This window comes from Desmodus rotundus, chromosome 8 (genome assembly GCF_022682495.2).
Source record: "Desmodus rotundus isolate HL8 chromosome 8, HLdesRot8A.1, whole genome shotgun sequence".
Lineage (NCBI taxonomy): Eukaryota > Metazoa > Chordata > Mammalia > Chiroptera > Phyllostomidae > Desmodus > Desmodus rotundus.
Window position 1 is genome coordinate 20,984,879 of NC_071394.1, and position 22,302 is coordinate 21,007,180.

The window sequence follows — 22,302 nt, forward strand, 5'->3', positions numbered from 1 at the left end:
GCCCTCATGCCGAGAAACACTGTATTGTCTGACTCTTTTCAACACCCTCTGCATATGTTCTTGTATTTTTATATCCATTTTGCTCTCACACTTCACTGATCTTTTAAATTTGTAAATTAACAAAAGGGATGACTCTTTCACATGAATTTAAACTGAATTACCTACTAAAAAGAAGAGGGCTGCTAGCCAAGGGGCATAAGCAAGGAGAAGACCACCTGGTCATCTGAGCTTCCATTTAAATGGCAACTGGGGACTTTTAAAAGGCACAAGAATATTTTTTTATGGTGCTAGAAAGTCACTGAAACCTAATAGTTGGGAGAAAGCAAAAAGCAAAGAATATGAGGCTGATAGCTCTGTTTTGAAGTGAGGCATTTACAAACAGTTCCAGTCATTCTAGGACCTTCCTTCTTTGCTGCTCTGGACTGGACCCAATGATGCATATGCCAGGTGATACATAAAAATGAGTGAGACTACATTACCATATATAGCATTAGATATGACTGAGTCGGAAACCAAGCCTTCCAATGGAAGAGTTTGTGCAATTTCTTAGCCTCTTTAAACACCAATTTCCTCAACTAGGTAATGGGGATAATGGCAGAAATTGTTTCATAAGAGTACTGTGAAGATCAAGTGATGTATGCAAATGCTTTACATAGTGTTTGGCACATTGTACACACCCATTAAATAATATCTATTATTATTTTTCTCTAAAAGTAAATCATCTGTCAAGAACTTGAAAAGGTAAAAAACTGGCCTTATTTTGATGTATGTGGATCCATACTTGTGTGCTTGTACCTGTGTGTTTTGTTTTTTAGTTGAAACTGAGGCTGTGTAAGGGAAATCACCAACATACTCACCTGAGTTAGAGTTCTAACCCTCTCTGCCATTAGAGATGATTTAGAATAAACGTGAATTTGTTTTTCAGTAGCGTTTGGAAGTCACGAAAACGGCGTGGAGAGTAGTGAAGAAGAACTCTGGATTTATAATTCTGCTTCTGCCACCAAGTTACTTTGAAGTGAGAATATTCTGAACAGACTTTTAGAGAGAAACCAGAAAGTACAAGAAACCCAGAAGCTCTGTGTCTGGAGTTATTCATATTTATTTATTCATGCACTCATTCACTAAATAAACATTAACAGCATGTCTACCATGTTCCTAAGAGAGTTATTAGGAATAAAAAAAATAGAGAAGAGGTAAAATCTTTGCCTTTAGGGAACTTGCAGCCTTAGGGGACAAACAGGTAAAGAAATAACATCAATGTAATATGAAAAGAATAATAACAAGCACAAATTAGGTTACTTAATTTTCAGAGCAAGTTAACACCTCTCCCTCATTCAAAAGAACTGAAAGTCTTAGTTCATAAATATATAACAACGGTCTGGAATTCTGGGATAATTTTATTTCGGCTTACTTTTTTCCTGTTCTTTTTTTCCACTTTTTAAAATTTTATTGTTGTTCAAGTACATTTGTCTGCCTTTTCCCCTCTCCTGTCCCTCCCTACCTCCCATCCCCACCTCCCTCCCCTGATTCCACTGCTCCCCTTGGTTTTGTCCATGTGTCCTTTATAGTCATTCCTGAAAACCTTTCCTCCTCCCCCCACCCTGCATTATCCCCTCCCACCTCCACTCTGGTTACTGTCAGTTTGTTCTTAATTTTAATGTCTTTGGTTATATTTTGCTTGTTTGTTTGTTTTACTGATGAGGTTCCCCTTAAAGGTGAGATCATATGGTATTTGTCCCTTACCACCTGGCTTATTCTTAGCATAATGCTCTCCAGTTCCATCCATGCTGCCGCAAAGGGTAGGAGCTCCTTCTTTCTGCTTTGTGGTACTCCACCATGTAAATGTATCATAGTTTTTTGATCCTCGGCTTACTTTTTTCTCACTCCTGCTTTAGATACATTTTCTCTGTGAGAATGCCCAATATGGGCTATATCTTTGATTTTCTATTAGCTTTTCATATTTTTTTCTGTTAGAAGAACTTGCCATTCAATATATTAAATACCATCATACACATAGGAGAGGAAACATGGAATTTAAAAGGAAAATAGTCACAACCCATATAAGCAGTTATCATCAAATATTTATTTTCTGCATGGTGTTCAGTAAAAGTAACTTTCATATTTTAATGGCTCAATATAAAAATATAGACTTGAGGCCATCAGCCCAGAATGTAGCATTATTGATAAAAAAGTTATCTTTTTCTATCTTTTTAAATGTATTTCTCTCTCTTGCTTCCTTCTTCTCTTCTTTCTTTCCTTTCCCTCTTCCTTCTCTCTCTCTTCTCTGTGCCAGTTTTTAAAATTTTCAAACTTGCTTACCTAATCAAATTTATCAAAGTAGCCAAGTATTCTATTCTCTGAAACAACGAATTGTCTTACATTGTAAACTAGAACTAAACTTGGACACTAGCTGTAAACAGAAAACTATGAACATTTTCACAAAGGAGTGGTTTCCATAAATTCTGTGGGGAAAAAAGTCACCTTTGGGTAGACAGGACATGGCACCTGGCTCTATAACCAAAGCCCCTTATATCATGGAAGTCTACAGTTATTAGTAGTTAAATGAGGGGTACAGTGGCTGTCTGACAATTTTTAGTAAAAGAATTCTTTTTCTCAAGTGAACTGTTGCACGTCCCACCATAACATAACATAAAACAGTAAAAAATATAACTGGTTTAGCCAAAACTGAGTGGAGGAGCTGAGTGGGCAGATTGCTGGCATATCTGAGGAGCCCCAGACCACAAAGAATGGAGTCTGAAAACCTTGGAGCTAGGAACTGAGGGATCCTCTAGTGCTAAAGGCAAATGACTACAGATACTAAATAATTCCAACTGAATTACACTTTTTCAAGTGAATGGATGCCTTCCATTTTCAAGCAAGAAATAAGTGAGGTTCTCTTTTTGTGTTTGACATTTACTTTCCTTTTTATCAACAAAATTCAGTAGCGTAGAAGTAATCTCCCCCCATATAATTCATGACCGGAAAGACATTTAGACATAAAATACACTGCTATCTCTAGACTACTAGATGAAGGCTATTGAAAACAATGCCAATGTTTTCATTATTTAACTACTTGATTACAGTATGACTTCCCTTCATATAACCTCTATTGACTGAAAAGGCCATTGACTTTACTTTTACTTACGTTTTCTACCTGTCTATGGTAATTAATATCTATACATCAGAAAGGATATGCAGCACTAAAACTTAAATCAATACTTGGTTTTTGCATTTCTTATTTCAGAGAAGCTTCACACATTTACTTTTAAGCATCATCTACTATTGTAAATTACTCACTTTGTAGACACTTTACTTCTCTATTCACATTACAGAGAGAGATGATTCCACTTAAAACTTATAATAGAACATATGTTTTCCTCCCCCTCTCTCTCACATAAAACAGCCTGAACTGCTTCTTCCCGAGCACCAGCAACTCAGTACACGGCAGGTATCAGAGCTGAGGGGTAGATAATATGGGAGACCTTCATTTAGTGGAGGTGATCTGCCCACAATATTATCAGATGAAAAATGATGAGCTGATCTGGAAGGGTTTCATCCTGTTGTTACTTTTGTTACGGTTGTAGATGGAGTTTTTCCTTTGTCAATCACAGTTCCCCCAAATGTGAGCATCTATACTCACACTAGGCTGTACTTGAGATGACGTGAAGGCTTGAGAGTGGGCACAGTGGGCAGATTTTTGGAAATGTTCTCCAGAAGGAAAGGTCCACTCTGTGATGCCTGCCTCCTTTTTATTAAAGAAATGGTAGCTATTATAATGGCAGGCATTTACATTTCTTGTGGTGGGTCTGGTCTTCCTGGCCAAGTGATTCATTAGCGTAAAGAATCTTCTTCTACTTCCAGTGTGTCTTAAACTTTTAATATCCCGTGATAAAACTTACATGGTTCTTAGGGATCTGAGTCATGTTGGAAATGTCGCTCCACTTTTACACACTGTTTATTTTCAGTATTGAACATAGTGAATAAATGATATTTTGTGTCCCAAAAGGAGCCTGAAGCAGCTGTGGAATCTGTGGTCCATCTAAAATGAATGAGAAAAGCTAAATATTTATTATTCTCAATCAAAAATCATTAATGGCAAGCATGATTTCTTACCCAAGTGGTTAAGAATACAAATGATCACCAATAGCATTCAACTCATTTGCAGTTTCTAATTCTTTCCAGTGTCTGGAGTACTGTGTTAAGACCTTCAGAGGCTGCCTTCAGGCCAGGAGGAAAGAGTGCCACAACCCACAGGAACGCCTGCCATAGCCACAGGAGGAACAGGTGATACTCTCAATGAATTTGTCGTGTTTTCATGGTTAACTTGTTTAGCATGTTTATTTAGTTGTCTGTGAGTGCAGTACTGAACTATCTTCCCTTGCTCAAAATTCACCAGGACACAATTTTCCTTAAAATTTACCATTATTGGGATTATATTCTGTGTCTACTACATAGTTTGGATAAGTGTTGATCGCTGGATTATTTGTCAAGTAACAGTTATTTCCTTCATACTCCAATCAGTAGGCATTTGAGCACATTTTTGTGTGTGTGTATATTTTAAACAATCCAGAATTTTTTTTTTAAGTTCTAGCATTGTAAATATCTTTGGAATTGATGAAGAGCTAATACATGTAGCAACCCCATAGAATATCTCTGTAATCATAATTACAACTCTGCTGTTAAGAACACCATTTCTTTCATTATTCAATGGCATATCTATTAAAAAAACATGGTGAAACAATTTCTCCTGGAGTCCAGTCTCTGGGACACATTTACATCTATTGACTAATTGGTTTGCTCCTAAGCACTAAACACAAAGAGCTACATGTTTCCATTTGTGTTCTGGCTGCTAGGAAAGCTAGGTATAAATATCTCATTCTATTGCTACAATTTTATTCAAACTTGGAGACTTGATGTAAATGCCTTCTCATTTACAATGCAGTTTTGCTTTTTTGATTGTGTTAATGTTTTGAGGTTTATTATACCTACCCCATTATCATAAACTGCCTCAAATCCTACTTATGGTAAGATAAATATATATATTCATTTTATTCTTTTTTGCAACTTTTCATGTTTTCTATTATGCTTTTGTATTAGTCTGAGGTTCTCTTGAAAACAGATAGGGCTTTCATGCAGATGGTTTTTAGGGAAGCCAGACAAGCCAATAGGAATGAGGCACCAGGGGGAGTGAGACAGAAAAGGAGGGTCAGCCGATTCCTTCATAATGTGTCACACTGGTTTCTGTGGTGGACAACTGCAGCTCAATCCAGCCAAGACCTTCTGAGGTGTCATAGGTGTCAGTGACAGAAAGGACTAGTCTCCTTCCACCATCCGTCAAGCTGTGCCTCCGAGAGTGTTAATGGCGCTCACACCCATCCCAGGCTGCTGCATCCAAGAATCCCCAAGCCAAAACAACAGATACCTCTTGCTGTGAGGCTCCACCTGCGAAAATTCATTGCTGCAGCTGTGCTAGGAAAAGAGTGAGCCCGGTGGATAGGAAGCAGAGTCCAGGAGATGCCATACACATCTTTCTACTTGGTGGGGTACTTCTGGGGCATTGCCTGACTTTTCCTTCTCATGAAGTCCTGACCCCACTCTATGTGGCAGTCAGCACGAAGACAGCATACCCCTCACTGCGTCCTTTGTGGAGAGAGAACAGGGCCAAACCCTTTCATCTATTGAAGAGGTGCCCTCCCCCACCAAGGAATTGACTTTATGGAAGATCATAGGCATATAATCAAGGAGTCCAGAAGACTCTGCCAGAAGTGGAGACTTAGAACTATCTCAGGGGTTTTACCGAGATTTCTGGGGGCGGGGGTGCCACTGCTTCTTTTTCTGACCTCTCAGCTGTCAGACACACCTGGAGTGTGTCCGGTCCGTATAGGAATTATACTTTATCAGATGCTTTGAATTATAGGAGCTGCCAATTCAGTAGAAAGGAAAGTGCAAAACCCTAGTTATTGTTTACTCTAGTTTCCTCTGCTGTCTTCATCTCCTTCCCAACTCTCAACCTCCAGCACCTGGCCCCCTTTCCTCCACATGAGACCTCCTGCCCAATACCAAGAAACTGCACGAGGTATATTTTACTCTCTTTTCCTGAGTTCCCACAGAAGGATCCGTTGGTAAACAGGTTTGAGACCAGTTGCCGGCCATTGGCCCAGCTGAGTGGATCCTTCATTGAATGAGGAAACATATGCAGCAGCTGTTGCTTCTCCTGCTGGGGTTGGGGGGGACTCGAACAGGTGTTCGAAGACGGGCAGCTGAAAGTCATTGCCTCAGCGGTAGTGTGGAGCGTTGAAAGTCTCCCAGGTCCAGGGTCTCCCTGACCTAGCTCCAACACATACTGGCTGTGTGACCTTTGGAAAATTTGCTTATACATGCTAGGCCTCAGGGCCCCCCATCTGTAAAAGGTAGAAAATGATGCAAACCATAGACAAGTGTCGTGAGGATCAAACAAGGTTGTTTATGAAGAATTACTAATGCTGTCCCAGTCACAGAGAAAGCGATCTGCAACGCCAGCCAGCAGAATACTACTACAGCAAGAGAATGGAGAAGACCCAAGGGATCGGGGCGTGAAGAATTAAGCAGTGGTGGGTTCTATGGCAGACACAAATCCACAACTAAGGGAATCACATAAATCTGTAGCCCAGCCAACTCAGCATCCCCACAGTTATGCCCATTTATGAGGCCTAGTTTCCTCTCTTAATGGCTGTACCAACCCTCTAACTTAGTTCCAATAGCTACAATACCGCAGCAGTTTCGAAAGGATTTCATTAATCAACTTGGTTCTTCCTTTTACCTGCTTCAGTTCTCCCAGCTGCCATCTCAGCTCAGCTGGAGCAGAAGGTGTTCCAGCAAAGGCAGTGCAAAGCACCCACAGCCAGATGCTTGTGGAAGCAAGTCGGTCTCCCGATTTCTCCAAGAGCATATGGGAAATGGTTTACCAAACAAGATTTAGGAACTAAGAAACGGGAAAATGTTACATTGATTGACCTCAATAATTAAAATGCCATTAGGTAAATACTCATTGACCAGAGATTTCCACTTTGTTCTTTTCGGAACTGCTACACAATGATTTGTTTGAAAACTGTAGGCACCGGGTCCATAAAAACGCATCATTTTGTAGCTTGTAGAGTTATTTTATCTTTTTATAATTTTTTACTGTTATTTAAGTACAATCGTCTCCATTTTCTCCCAACCACGGCCTCCACGCCACCCATCCCTGTCTCCCACCTCGAACCTACCTCCTTCGGCTTTGTCCATGTGTCCTTTATACTTGTTCCTTGATGGCCCTTCCCATATTTCCCCCATTACCTCTTTGTATTATTGAAACTGAAACCTAAGTAGCTGAGGCCATCTCTTGCACAACTACTGATGTTTCAGAAAAATTGTTAAACAAATGAAAAGTCATGCATTTGCAGAAGATGAGGTTTTAAACTAGCACTAATCTCTGCCTACTTTAATAACTGTAATTTTTAGTCAGCTCTGTTTTTGACCTGGCTAGTTCTCTAATTAGTGGGTTAGGGTCCATGTTGTCAAACATGTTAAGAAAAAGTGGGAACAGATATTATTCTGTCTTTATCATATTTTTGATATGATATTAATACTTATACTTTCTATTGTTGATTTAAGAGGATTCCCCATTGAGTAAATGACAAGAAGAATTAATGATCTTATCTGAAAATTTGGAGAATGCCTTATATGCACTCCCAATTAAGATTCATTTCTCTTTCCGTGTGTGTGGGATTAATCTGTAGGGTTAAACTTTACATCTCCTCAAGTACTCAGGTGCCATTGAATTAATGATTACAGAAGTCAAGAGCTTATTTGGCCAATTTTTAGATCAAGTGGACATAAATGAATCTCAGAAAAATAAAAAGAATATCTGGTTAGGAGGGGAGCCTTATCGTGCTGAGTTTGTCAGGGTGAGTAAGAAGTCAACAACCTCTTTAAAGGAGCTAGACTAGTTCATCAATTGCAGTGTTCCCACTCCGACAGATGTGGGCCACAGGTAGCCTGTGGCCTCAGCATTAACACATAACCGACTCATTTAAGAAGGAGGCTATGTATTGTTCAGCTCTTCTCATTATGTTACTGAGATACCTCCTTCTGGTGCTGTCTTGTCCTTCCAACATTTACTAATTTCCTCTGTTAATACATAGAGAGCAGGATTTAGGCTTACAGCCTTTTCTAGTCAAGAACATTAATATCAACACAACAATAATAGCCAATGACTTTTCGAGCTTACCACATGCCAGGTCCACTTCCAAAAACCTTATATTGGTAATCCTTTAGAAAAACTTTCCCTTCTCCCTAAAAATAGATAAATAAAACCTTTAAAAAATGTTTTAAAGGAGCTTAATATATCTATCCAGGGGTGTCAAACTCATTTTCACCAGAGGCCACCTCAGCCTCGCAGTTGCCTTGAAAGGGCCGAATGTAATTTTAGGACTGTATAAATGTAACTACTCCTTAACTGTTAAGGATTTGAAATTACATTTGGTCCTTTGAAGGCAACCACGAGGCTGAGGTGGCCCCTGGTGAAAATGGGTTTGACACCCCTGATCTATGCTGAGAAATGCACAGGTCATATGTTGACAGAGGAAGTTAAAAAAAGATTGAACCCACCCTTTTAACCAGCACCCATATAAGAAACAGAATATTATAAGCACCCCTCTGTTCCACCTTCCAATTCCTACTTGCTTGAGGATAATTGTGTCTTGAGTTCTAACAACACAGGTTTATTTTGCTAGTTAAGGTACTATATAAGTAGACACATCTCTATGTCCTTTGTCTCAATGTTATGCTTGCTAGATTTATCCATAGTGTTGGGTACCATTATAGATTATTCATTTTCATTGCTGAATATTATTCCCTTATGTAATGATATCACCATGTATTTATTTATTCCATTAGCATGTGTCCCATTATTGTCCATTTGTACAGTTTCCAATTTGGAGCTATTAAGAATAGTCCTGTTATGAATATTCTAGTACATGTCTTCTGCTAAATATTGTATGTGAGCACATTTCTACTGTGTATATACTTTCACGTGGACTTGAGTCATAGGTATGTATTAGTAGAAGAATTTTCCAGAGTGATTATATCAATTGACATTTGCACCCACAGTTTATGGGCATTTCTCATCCTCTCCAGTACTGGTGCTTTTCAGCTTTTTCATTTTAGCCATTTCAGAAGAGCCAAAGCAACCTGCAACACGCTGCAGGCTGATGTTCTAGGCCTGGAGCCACACTGAAGACCTGGGTTGCCTGATGAGCTGTGTCTTTGCTGAGATCCACCATGCCAGAACAATGAATACCCTTTCTCTATTTCTTTTTTCTTTTTTCAACCTTTAAAAAATTATGAGACACACACACACACACACACACAGGGTCCCACAGAAGTAACATCTGCTTGAGTGTGGTTAGTAGGGTAACAATATGGGTGTGCTAATTTAGAGTTTTAATTTGAACATTTCACCTAAAATGTCATATGGTGTGCGCAAGTGTGATATTGTTATGTTACAGAATTACATGCTCATGATTTTGTAATAAGAGATTTTTTAATAAAACAGGGCCATTATTTGTGCCAGACACTGTATATAAAGAGAGAGAGACAATACAGTTTCATAAATAACAACAAAGTGGACTTTATTCAGCAGCATGCAGGTTAAAAAAGAGAACATGGCCTTCATCACCTCCCGCTCCTGGAAGACCCTGTCTGTCCCTTCTGATCTCTGGTCTCAAATTTCTCCCCCCTCACTATTGTGATGATAATTCCTGTAACAACTTCCTTATTAAACATGTTAGTTTACTTTCTTTTCTGTGTTCTCTTTTACTTCATGCTTCTCTGTGAGGTTCTCACAGGTTGCATGTAGCATAGCCCATTCATTTGCATGGCTTCATAGCATCCCATCGTGTGCATAGACTACAAATGACTTGCCCATTCTCCTATTAAAGGACACTTAGGTTGTTGCCAGTTGTGAGCCATCCCAAACGATGCTGCTGTAAGGATTCATATGTGCTTTTTGAACAGGTGGATGGGTTTGAGGTACATACCTAGAAATCTTGGGTGGTCATAGGGTTCTCATAGCTGCACCTTTAAGAGGTGAATGATGTCTACGTCTTCTCAGACGTGGTTGCATTAATTTAAATTGTAAAAAAGTAGGTCTCGGTCCAAGTTCGCGCTATTGTTAGCCACACTCGATGCTGTTAGGCTTTAATTACACAACCTGGTCATTATGTGGTGTGTTTTAATTTGTATTTCCCTGATGATTGAAAAAGTTGAGCACCTTTGCATGTTTATTGGCTCTTTGGGTTTCGTTTTTTATAAAAGGCCTGTTCACATTTTTTGTCATTTTCCTATGGGTTAGTCTGTCTTATTGATTTCACCTTCAGGAATACTTTCTATATTCTGGACACTACCTCTTTATCACGCATGTTACAAATATCTTATCTCCCATGGTAGGCAATTTAATTTGCATTTCCCTGATGTCTCATGAAGTTCAGCATCATTTTATTTTTATTGGCCATTTGGATATTCTCTTTTGAGAAGGGTTCAAGTCTTTTTTTTTTTTTTTACAGTTTTCTATTAGTTTGTCTAATTTGCAAGAGTTTATTGATTTATAGTTTTTCTGCATATTATGAATACAAGTTCTTGAATTATATATATCTGTGTGTGTATGTATACACACACATAAATATATATAAATAATATATATACACATATAATACACACATATATATAAATAATATTTTCCCTGCCTATAGTTGTTCCCTATCAATGTCTTGATGAACAGAAATTCTTAATTTTAATATAATTCCATTTTAATTTTTAGAAACATATGGTTAGTGCTTTTTGTTTTCTGACCAAGAAATCTTTGTCTATGCCAAGGCTATGATGATGGTTCTATAACCTTGTTTTCTCTTTCATTTACACATCCTCAGTTCACCTACAACAGATCTCTCCATAGTGTGAGGCAAGGATGGAGATGCAGATGTTTTCCACGCGGATATCTAGTCCATGCAACAGTGTTTAATGAGACCATGCCTTTCCCATTTCACTGTGCTGCCATCGTCACTGTGTTTCAGGTGACTGGATGCCCAGGGGTCTGTTCCTGGCACTGTATTTCCTCATTGATCGGTGTGTCGATCATTGCCCCTGTATACCCAAGTCTTGATGAACACGACTTTGTACCAGTCAGTGGAAACCTAAATTTGTTCTGCTTTTTCACAATTGCTTTGGCGAGTTTCCATGTAAATTGCCTTGTATTTCCATATAAACCTTAAAATCAGGTTGTCAGCTTTCTCAAAAAAAAATCTTCAGAGATTTTGGTTAGGACAACATAGAGTCTGTAGATAAGTTTAAGGAAAATTGATATCTTTATCTCCTTTAATTTTCACTAAAATTCTCTGAGATAGGAATTATTCTCTAGATTTTTATCTATAACTGGCAAAAAAGATAATTTAAGAAAATCGTCTTCTACAATCCAGATAGTTTGCACTTGACCCTATCAAGTACCCAGAGCATAATACAGCTAAAATTAATAACTATTTTATTTACATAATATTAAATTTTAGGGTTACTTTCTATAATATTTGTGACCTATCGTAAAAGTTTTCAAATAACAGTAACAGCAAGTTTATATTTGCAATTTAAAATAAGGTCATTTAATAAAAACCTTACACAAATAGTTTAGGGGCTAGGCAGACAACAGAAATTGTGAAAATGTGTTCATAGAAGGTTGGCTATTTCAGGAAACTCTGACCAGTTAAAAGTGCTTGCTTGATGGTTACTAAATTAATGTTAAGCTGGCTTGGGACAATGACTATTCAAAGGTGTCTAGTTCACATCATTAACATTGACATTGGTGTATTTTCCTTGATTTTACTCCAGCTAGCTGGGTGACATGTAACTCTAAACCATTAGCTACATCGAAATGTTTAGGAAATAAGAAGGGGAATTAGCCCCGTTTCAAACTGTTTGGAATTGATATCTCATCCATCAAAAAGCTATTTTCAAGCACTCACTTTCTGGTACTAACTTTTGAAAAGGAAGGTTAACCTGGGATCCACAATAAAATTATTTTGCTTGGGAAACAGAGACATTCAGTTATGAAGGAACTGAGCGTACAATCCTGAAGTTGTCCCCATGGTATAAAAGTCTATTATTCTGTGAAATCAAAGATGGAAAATTTATTGAATATTGTGGGGAAACAATTTGTTATCCTGCACTACTTTCTTGGTGAAAATGAAACAAAGATCATTCCATGGTAGATGCGCCTTTAACATAAACAGTCAGCAAATGCCTACTGAGCTGTAGGCACAGCACTAGGTACTGTGTATGTCATACCATTGGACACACACAGCTCTGTCTACGTAATACGTACAGTCTAGAAAATTCATCTCCATGGAATATTATAGCGAAAAGCAAGTCCTACAGTTTATTAAGACATTGAGAAAATAATTTAACCCCATCAAGCCTCATGTTTTAGTTCTTTTTATTTTTTAAATGGGGCAGTATATAAAGCTAACTCATTTTGATTTTTCTAGAATCAATTATAGGTTGTATTGGGATTTGACATTAAATTTTACAGTGAAGGTGAGTACATTAATAGGTTTATAATTTGAGTATATAAAGGATTTCTCTTCTTTGAAGACAGAACTAGTTCTGGATAGAACTATGCTCAATATATTAATTACAATGTATTGATTAAGATAAATAGTAAGAATGAATGTACCCCTAAGAATAAATTTCAAATTATTTCTAATATAATGAATCTATAGTGGATCTTTTAAACTTTTGGGTAACTGATTTTATCTTGAAAACCTGAGTTACTCAATTCTGAATATATAAAACATTACCATGTATAAGAAGAATACACTGGGGTCAATAGGTAAATATCCTAAGAGGTCATCAAAAGGGATTTGTGTTTTTACAGTTTTTTCACAGAAGTCATAAATGGGTAAACCTATTTCCTAATCTTAAATTTTTATTGATCTTTGTATTAGAGCCTACATTTCTTTTGATGTCTAGGAAAGATATTTATTAAATAATGAGATAGTAATTCTAATTTTATCTAAGATTATTTCTTAGTTATAAATTCCCAAATTCACTAGTATTTCTTTTTCTTTTCTTCTTGTTACTTGTTGCTGACTCTATTGGGCTATTCCGGAAGTTGTATATAGGGTGTGGCAAAAGTAGGTTTACAGTTGTGAGTATGCAAAACACAGTTTATTCTTGTATTATTTATTACTGCATTATATTCCATTTGAAAAGCTATAAAGCTACTTTTGTCCCACCCTGTATATTGCTATACATTTAGAAGGAAAATCTCTCTCAGAAGAATCATGAGCTGTTGGACACTTTTTAACTTCCTAAGGTTATTCATGAAATTCTAAAGGGTCTCATTTTGCACTTTTCCAGTTAAATATTTTACTGACCAGGTGCAACATTGAAGATAAGAGTAAGTTTAAAGGAGAAGTGATGATTCTCACCTGAATCCAAAATAACTTTCTTAGAAAAGGACAGAAAAAAGTGTTGATCATTAAATAATCAAGCACATTTTCCCTTAATCAGACATGTAAGTAAAATTCCTCTTGGGCTTAACTAGAGTCTATTTAGAACTTGAAGATTATAATCACACAAAAATTGTAATAAAGAATTTTCATCTTTTATTAATATAGTTACTCATTACAATAGCTAGTAGGAAGCAGTCTTTTCAAATGAGATTTTCAATGTAAGAAACCTTTTCAGAATTACTGTCAATTCTATTGTGCTGATCACCTAATATTGTGATGTCAACTAACAGACTATATTTGGTTCAGAAAATATCACACACATTAGCACCAGGGGTTGCTTGTATTAAGATACATTAGGCCAGCCCTGGCTGGTGTGGCTCAGTGATTGAGTGCTGGCCTGTGGACTGAAGGGTCACTGGTTCAATTCCCAGTCAGGGAACATGTCTGGGTTTCATGCCAAGTCCCCAGTTGGGAGCGTGTGAGAGGCAGCTGGTCGATGTTTCTCTCACACATTGGTGTCTCTCTCCCTCTTTGTCCCTCCCTCCCCCTCTCTCTAAAAAACAAATACAATCTTTAAAAAAAAAGAGAGGGAATCTAAATAGATATTAAATACATACATACATACATACGGCTGGCCTTTTAAGAAGATTGATAGCAGGTGGAACATACTTTTGTTATTAAGAATAAACTATCTCAAAAGCTTACATTCAGGAATGTCAGGATAAATGTGATTGAGTCAGTCTTGTTCAATCAAAATTATTTTATCTGAAGGCAGGATAAGAGAGGCTGAAATCTCATTTTCTAAAAGTCAGGTCTTTTGTACTCATGGGTTAATTGAAGCCCAAGGCAGACAGTCAGGAGGAATCAAAATCACCAGGATAAAGGGAATGGGCAGTTAGTCAACTCTTATTTTGCTTTTGTTTTTATTTGTCTTGATTGTGTTTTCAATGCCTATAATAGAGAGCCTCAGATCACAAAAGGCTGGACCCAATGCTGGGGAAAAGGGGATTCAATCCAACGTAAGTGCACTGTTTGCAATAAAATAGTACATCATCTCAAAATGAGTTTGTCTCCCGATGCAGGCAACTTATAACTTAAGGTACTAAAATACACTGCAAATGAGATTATTTTTTCTGTGAGCATTAGGAGACTGGAGGTAATGTGAATGTCATGACGGAAAATTCTAGGAACCAAGTGTGCGATTTCCTTATCTAACTTCAGAAGAGCAATGAACTACAAATGGTTAGATTAGCAAACGTTGACCCTAAGAGCAAATGTAATTGTTTTTCTTCTAGATGTGTTTACCAGTCTGGCGGGGAGAAAATAAATAACCGGAATATTTCAACAAATATTCTGGAGATACTCTTCACCTGATTTTTAATACAGCCACTTGACCCAGGCAGAAATAAACTCTCCCACTGTTCCATTCATAGCAATGTATTTGTACAATGGGTTTTATAGGGTTTTAAATATTTAATAATCCTGAAGCTAATATATACTTTGATAACCTGTTCTTAGTAAATATAGCTAAAGAATTATCCTGGACATTTTTACTTTGGTTTTTAGATGAAGGGGTGTATAAATAATCAAATTCCTTACTTTTCAACTAGAATCTTTCTTAGCATTTCCTTTAAATAACTTCACTGGTGTTTCTTTTGGGACCAGATTTTGCAGGTGAGACATTCTGAGCTTCTTCATGTTTCTCTCTCTCAAGGATCGGGACAGCATCTTGGTGTGCCCTAAAATTAAACTCTTCAACAATCGCACTTTGAGCTTTTCATTTAGCTAATTAGTACTTATTCTTCCAATCGTATTATTGTCGCCCATATGGGAGAGAAGCAGCAGATTGCAGGTCTGTTCCTTTTGGTTTTCCTGCTAAGCTGTAAAATACAGTATTCCCTTTCTGGTTGCTTGTCAGGCAAAGAGGAGGAGTGACTCAGTCTCTTACGGAAAAGTCTTGATGGACCTGCTCTGACATGCTTCAGTGTGTAGGGCTCACCTGTGCAAAACAATGTGTGTTAATTAAAAACTCTCACGAGAATAAAAGCTAGCAGACAAGTTGTTATTTGGAGGTCACTGATGGCCAATGCCCTGTGTCTACACCCCTAGATACGTGTATATAAACATGAATTACAGCAATGGCTAAGTTGTTTCACCTCATGATGCTCATGGGTGAAGGTATCTGTTTTGAAATAGTAAAACTCTTTTAGGTGGGTTTTTTTGTTTATTGTTGATAACAAATAAATTCTAATCTCAGCTACGTAGGGGCAGGTATTTATCAAGTGACATCCAGGCAGGAAGGCTGACACAGATGGGATGTTTGAAGAAATCTAATAAAAAGGACTGGCCAGTAAGGAGTGAACAGAAGATAAGGAAACAGCAAAAGGTGTAGTAGCATTCACACACTACTGGAAAGTGAAAGGCATTACCACCTCTTAGCCTGAAGGAGAAAGGAGAGGAAATAGTGCTACCTGTGCCAGGTGAGAAAAGAAAAGGATGTAAGCAAGATGCGAGCAGGAATACCTTGGCCTCTCCATTCCTACCCTTACTCTCCCTTCATTGCCTTGTACAGAGGTTGAATGGGCAAGGAGGTGGAGACTAGGGTACAAAGTGACAAGAAATAAAATTCCTAAGTAAAAATACCACTAACGGAGCCCTGGCTGGTGTAGCTCAGTGGATTGAGCATGGGCTGCGAATCAAAGGGTTGCTGGTTCGATTCCTGGTCAGGGCACATGCCTGGGTTGTGGGCCAGGTCCCCAGTGGGGGCCACGTGAGAGGTAACCACACATTGATGTTTTTCTCCCTCTCTTTCTCCCTCCCTTCACCTCTCTCTAAAAATAAATAAATAAAAATCTTCAAAGAAAATACTACTAGTGGAGTATAACCCGAGACGATTATAAAACTCAGTTTTACCTTGTTGGCCTTTTGTTGTAGTTGTTCAGTCCAGACCCGTGACCCATGGCTGGGGATTAAGATGATGGCAGTTTCAAGCATCTAGAACACAGTGAGCATGGAATAAATTCCTGTTGAATGGCACATGGACAATAATGGGAAGGGGGTGGGAATGGGAGGGAGGTGGGGAGGGCTGGGGATTAGGCTGGGGTGGGGGGAAAAGGCAGAGAAATGTACTTGAACAACAATAAAATTTAAAAAATTTTTCTGTTGAATGGATAAATGGGAAATTTGAATCACCTATTTGGAATTTTTCAAATTGAGATTAATAAATGCCTTCGTTCTATTTTTACAATATAATAATTTTTATATTTCCAAGACTAGTCTCCATAAAACCATTCCTTTTCTTCCCACTGCTCAACTCTGACCCTGGCACTTAGCAATCCATATCTATAAGCTCACTGGCTAATGTGAGCTTCGTATTTTCCACTGTCAACCAAGAATGCATGACTCGGATCAACCAGGAGCCTTTAAAAGAAGCTGGAGGAACCCAGTCCCCGGTCCTTGCGTTCCAAAGTCGAGGAATGAACTAGTATTAATATAGTTGCACAATACCTAAATCAAGCATTATACCTTATATTTTCCTCTGTTTTATTCCAATAACAGAATACTTTAAATTAGATATTGGCCTTGTGTCAAGGTAGAGAGAGTCATTTTCTGTACTGGAAATGCAGCTAAGTGTAAGAGTGAGAGAGATTTCAGTGCAGTGAGAATGGAAGTGGCCTTACTGACAGATTATGAACTTCTTCTCAGGCTATGCTGCTAATATCAGCATCTTAGAATAGTATGTTGATCACGATAATAGTAATAGCCATTTAATGGGTGCTTCCTGTGTGGCTAGGGGGGACCTGAAGTGCTTTAAATAAGCTCTTTTTCACCTACCATGTGAAACCTACAGGTTTTGACCATTTTTAATAATAAAAGCAATACAAATAATAGCTACTACCTGTTAGGTGCCTAGCAAGCTCAAGCCTCATTTATATTCTCCAACTCAATTATCCAAACAATTTTATAAAGTTGGAGTTAGTATAACATTTTACAGATCATATAAACTGGCCAGGGCCGAACAGTGAGGGCAGTAAAGAACAGAATGAGTGAGTGCTAGACCGTAGTTCGAGCCCAGGCTGCCTGATACCAAAGCCTTTGCTCTTGCCACACGCTGACGAGCTGACGACCCTCTTCTACCCCATTTGATCTGATAGCATTCGGGCTGAAATGAGCAAATCCCGTGTCTCCCTCTTGGCTCTGCACGGTGTTCTACAGATACCTCCGAAAGCAGAAAGACAAGTTTCATTTCTTGTTATGTGTGGGATAGACGAGAAAGAGTCAAACAACTTCATGGAGAATGACTGTGACAAGAGAAGAGAGATCAAGAACATGTACAATGAGAAAATGAATTTGTGATTTACAAAAACAACCCTGCCACCGTAGAATAAAGGAGAGTGTGTTGTCATTCTACTCCATGTTCTCCTTCCTCTCGGCATACTTTAAAAATGGAGCCAGAGACATTCAACTTGACCCATTGGTACCTTTCAGTAGAGTCAGCTCTGCCGAGCAGCTCTGAGCAGCAGCCTCCACGTCAAAGCACTGGTGACAGTACTGCCCCCCCCCACCCCACCCCCTGCACTGACGATTGGTCCAGGTAAATCTTCCTTACTTTGCTGCTTTCTTCTTCATGGTGACAGTGTGGTGACAGTGGACTCTAGTTTCCCGTATTAGTGTTTAATCTCTACTCTAGTGGCCCATTTGGCCTTCCTTCTCTAGCTTAGTAGAATGAATCTCCCTCTTAAACTGACTCGCCCTCATTGTCTCACGTCATCATTGATGACAGCTGTGAGGAAACGCACTCTCTTCTAAGCCTGGTCCCCTCAGACAGTTCCAACCGAGCCAACCCCCAGCATAACCTCTCAGGGAGGCAAAAAGTTAAGCCTATTTTTTAAAAAGGAAAAGTAAAAGAACCTTTGCAGAGTTAGACTTAAATTTAAGTATGGCAATTCCCACCTCTTCTCTTCAAATGAGATTTAGTTTGTGTTTCTGTGCATTTAGTTCTGTAATGAGTATTTTCATCCCCCAGTTTCTGTCTGGGATCTGGTTTTACGTATATGACGACAAGACCTTTTGTAGAATGCTTCATAGTAAACAAGTTTCCTTGGAGTTGATGAATTTTCAATGATGCTTACAAATCATGTTTTAATTAAGACAAATTGAGGAGGGTCTCAGAAAAAGATGTAAGCTGCATAACCACTTCAGGAATTCTAGAATGTTAGAGCAAATGAGATGTACATACCCCAAACCCAAATAGCCACTTAGTGAAGATAAAAGCAGATGTGGAACTTGCAGTTAAGAGAAACAACAGAGTACAATGGTTAAACCTCCTAGGCTCAGATCCTACCTCTACTACCTACTAGTGGTATGACTTTAGACACATTTCTTAACCTTTCTTGTGTTTTCTCTGTCAAATGGCAATTATTTTAATTGTAGCACCTAGCATATGGGGTTTTATGAGAGTTGGGTGACGGGACATTAAAGTGTGGGAGACTCAGAACAGTGGCACCGAGCATAGAAATTACTCCATAAATGGCAGCTGTCATTGTAACCAGCAACTAGCTCTGTGACCATTGCAAGTCGCGGACCTCAGAAGCTCACTGTTTTCCTCCTTAAACAACATCGGCCTTGGATCTAGAAGTCCCTGCTGTCTCTGATAAAATATTCTCTCACTAGAAATAGGCTTCCTTGACGAAATGGCGATGAGTTAAATTCTGACTGGTGGCATCTCACACATTTTAATACTTCTAAGCTCTAGTGTAAATCTCTTCACTCTTATTATTCCCCGTGCATGATTCAAAATGTACTACGATTGGTCTGGTAGGTGCAGTAACTCCTGAGAAACCTCATTCTGTCACTAGAGATACAGCCTTTGAGGATTTGTCTGCGCCGTTTGTCAGGTTTTGCAGCCTTCACTTGAATCTCTCAACCGAGTGGTTGTCTTCTAAAGAGAGGTCATTCTAAAGCCTGTACAGGTAGCGCATTTCCCTCGCCCCCCTTGTACTCCTTTTATGGGCTCCCTTCCCCTCTAAGATTAGAGACAAGAACCATAGAGAGGATTCATTCGAGATCCGTGCCTCTTTCCTCCTCTTGGTGACGGAGGAATATAATATTTGCGTTCAACATGGGAGGCAGATGGACGTAAAGTCCTGACTCCATCCCTTCTTCGCTGCGTAATGCAAGGCGGTTTTCTTGATACCTTTGGGCCTCAGTACATAAGGGATATTATGAGGGTGAATTCCACGGGATGATACATCTAATTGGTATCAATTATTGCTACAATTGACTCTGTTTTTCCACGGTTCCTCTCAGCAACTGTGTCAAGATCTTCATACTTCGTTTACATGCCAGTCTATTCCCCTCTCCACACCCCCTGCCCCGAAAAGCCCATCCTCTTAGTGGTCGACTCTGAATCCTCTTCACCACCTGATATCGCTGAGATTTTGTACCCCGCTTTTCCCATTAAAGTACTTCTGGTTTGGTGATTTTCCACGTCCCTTTCAAACACTTATTCCAACTCCTCTGCTTGATTATGAGCAGCTCCACACAGTTTAAAGCAATTACCATTCCATTTTTTCCTAATGTACAGTTTTGGTAGCTCCTCTCACTTGCCAGAGAGGCCTCTTCTCTGAAACCCTAGAGGACTCGCGAGGAAAGCTCCTGGAGCCGCTGCTGAAACTGATACTCGGCAGATCTCAAACCTGCTGCAGCTGCAGCTGCCTCGGCTGGGTGCTCCTGGCGCAACCACTGTCCCGGCTCACTCCGGAGCCCGAGGGCTCCACACCTGAAAGGGGTCCCTGGTAGCCGTGCGGAGGGAGAGAATCTGGACCAAGTTCCCAAATCAGACGAGCTGGCAAGCACACAATAGAATAATGCTCAAGGATATGGGTTTTAGAATCGGGACGCATATACGGTCAGATCGTAGCAACACTACTTTGTAGCTGTGTAGCCTGAAGCAAGTTATTTTAATTTTTCTGACTTTTGTTTTATTGATTTAAAAACAGGATTAATAAAAGAGTACCTACTTTTTAAAGAGGTTCTCAGCATTGAATGACATAAAGCATTTGAGAGCGCTTAATAAATTGCCTGGCGTATTATATTATCATCATCATTGTAAATATGATATATAGCTGAAGATGTATATGCATATATGAAGATGATATGTATACATATATGTAAACATACATCTTCAGCTGCATATCATATTTATAATTATTATAATGATAATAAAACATTCCAGACAATATATAGATGGAACATTCACTCATCTCCCCACTGCCTTGGTGTCTCCTTAAGCTGCTACGCCTTCCCCAGAATAATACACCAGGTTTTAGCTGGTCAGCATCCTATTCTGCTCCTGCATCTCCCTACTCCGGTATCCCAAACGCTGTCAAAGTATCTTTTAAAACATGTGAACTAGATCATGTCACTCTTCTATTCAAAAGAATATTCACTCTTTTATTGCACTTAGGAAAAACTCTAGTTTTTGACAAGTCCTCCTCATGTCATACCTCTCCTTTGCACCCCTCAACTACGTTTCTGTCCCGTTAGGCTCTCAGTTCTTCAGGTGCATGTATTTCTTTCCTAGCCAGGCCTTTGTACCTGCTACCACCCTCCCCCACCCCCTCCCACACACACACACACACGGAGGGCTCTTCAGCAAACCCTTTGCCGGTCATTACGTTCCGTTTCTTCAGGTCTCAGCAGGGTTTCCTTCACCCCCTAGTCTTCATTCCCCTTTCATACTCCCCCGTAGCACTGTGAATTTCCTTTTAGAAAGCGTATCCTTATTTGCATCTCTATATGTATGTTTCCGATTCCCAGTTTAATATCTGCATCATGACCAGTCTATAAGCACAATGAACACGGGCCTCATTTTGTTCATTTCTCTACACCAGGTCTCTAGCCCAGAGTCAGACACTTGTTAGATGCTTCAGGAGTATTTGGAGAATCAGTGCTGAGTGACTACAACAAACACAGGCCGGAAGCTCTTTCAGCTGTTGCCTTAGCACCCTTACCCCCATCAGCACCATCCATCGACAGGACCTGCACCATAGCGGTGGCTCTGGTGTGTTGAATGGCTGCTGTGTGCCAGCCCCATGCTACCCTTCTCCTGTGTCCGTTCTCATTTAATCTTCACTACATCATTCCACACTCTACAGATAGAGAACCATGTGCAAAGTCACACAGTTATGGTGGAGTCCGGAATCGAGCCGATGCTTACTTGACTTGCTTGCCACAAAGAGAGAGAATTCAGCAAGTTACAGGTTATCCGGAGGAATGTGTTAGTGCTTTTCTTTTTCTTAAAGAAAAGCCTAGTTTTTCATATCTCCACCAAAAGATACCTTCGAGTGCTTCAGATTTCCAAATGATTAAGAAACCAGGCTTGAATCAAAAGTGTCTTCTTTTAAACCTTTTCATATGTTTATGTTTTTCCAGTGTGTCACTAAGGCAAGAGAGAGGGAATTAGAGGTCCTATTGCTCAGGTACCAGTGAACCACTGCGCGGATCCTGGAGGGGCATTTGTCCCGGCACTCTGCATAGGTCCTCATCATTAACGGTGACCTTTTCACCTAGTAAGTAGAGACAGAGTCCATCTTAGTTTACAGAGAAAAAAAACCCACTGTAATGTAATAGAATTGTACTAATGGCTTCCCGTAGCAGAGGTGTTATATCACTTTAAATGATCATAGTGCTTTAGTTACTTAGTCATTCCAGAATTGAATTGGAGACTGTTCATTTCAATAGAATTTTTATTCCATTTACCTTGGCTTGAAGCAATAAA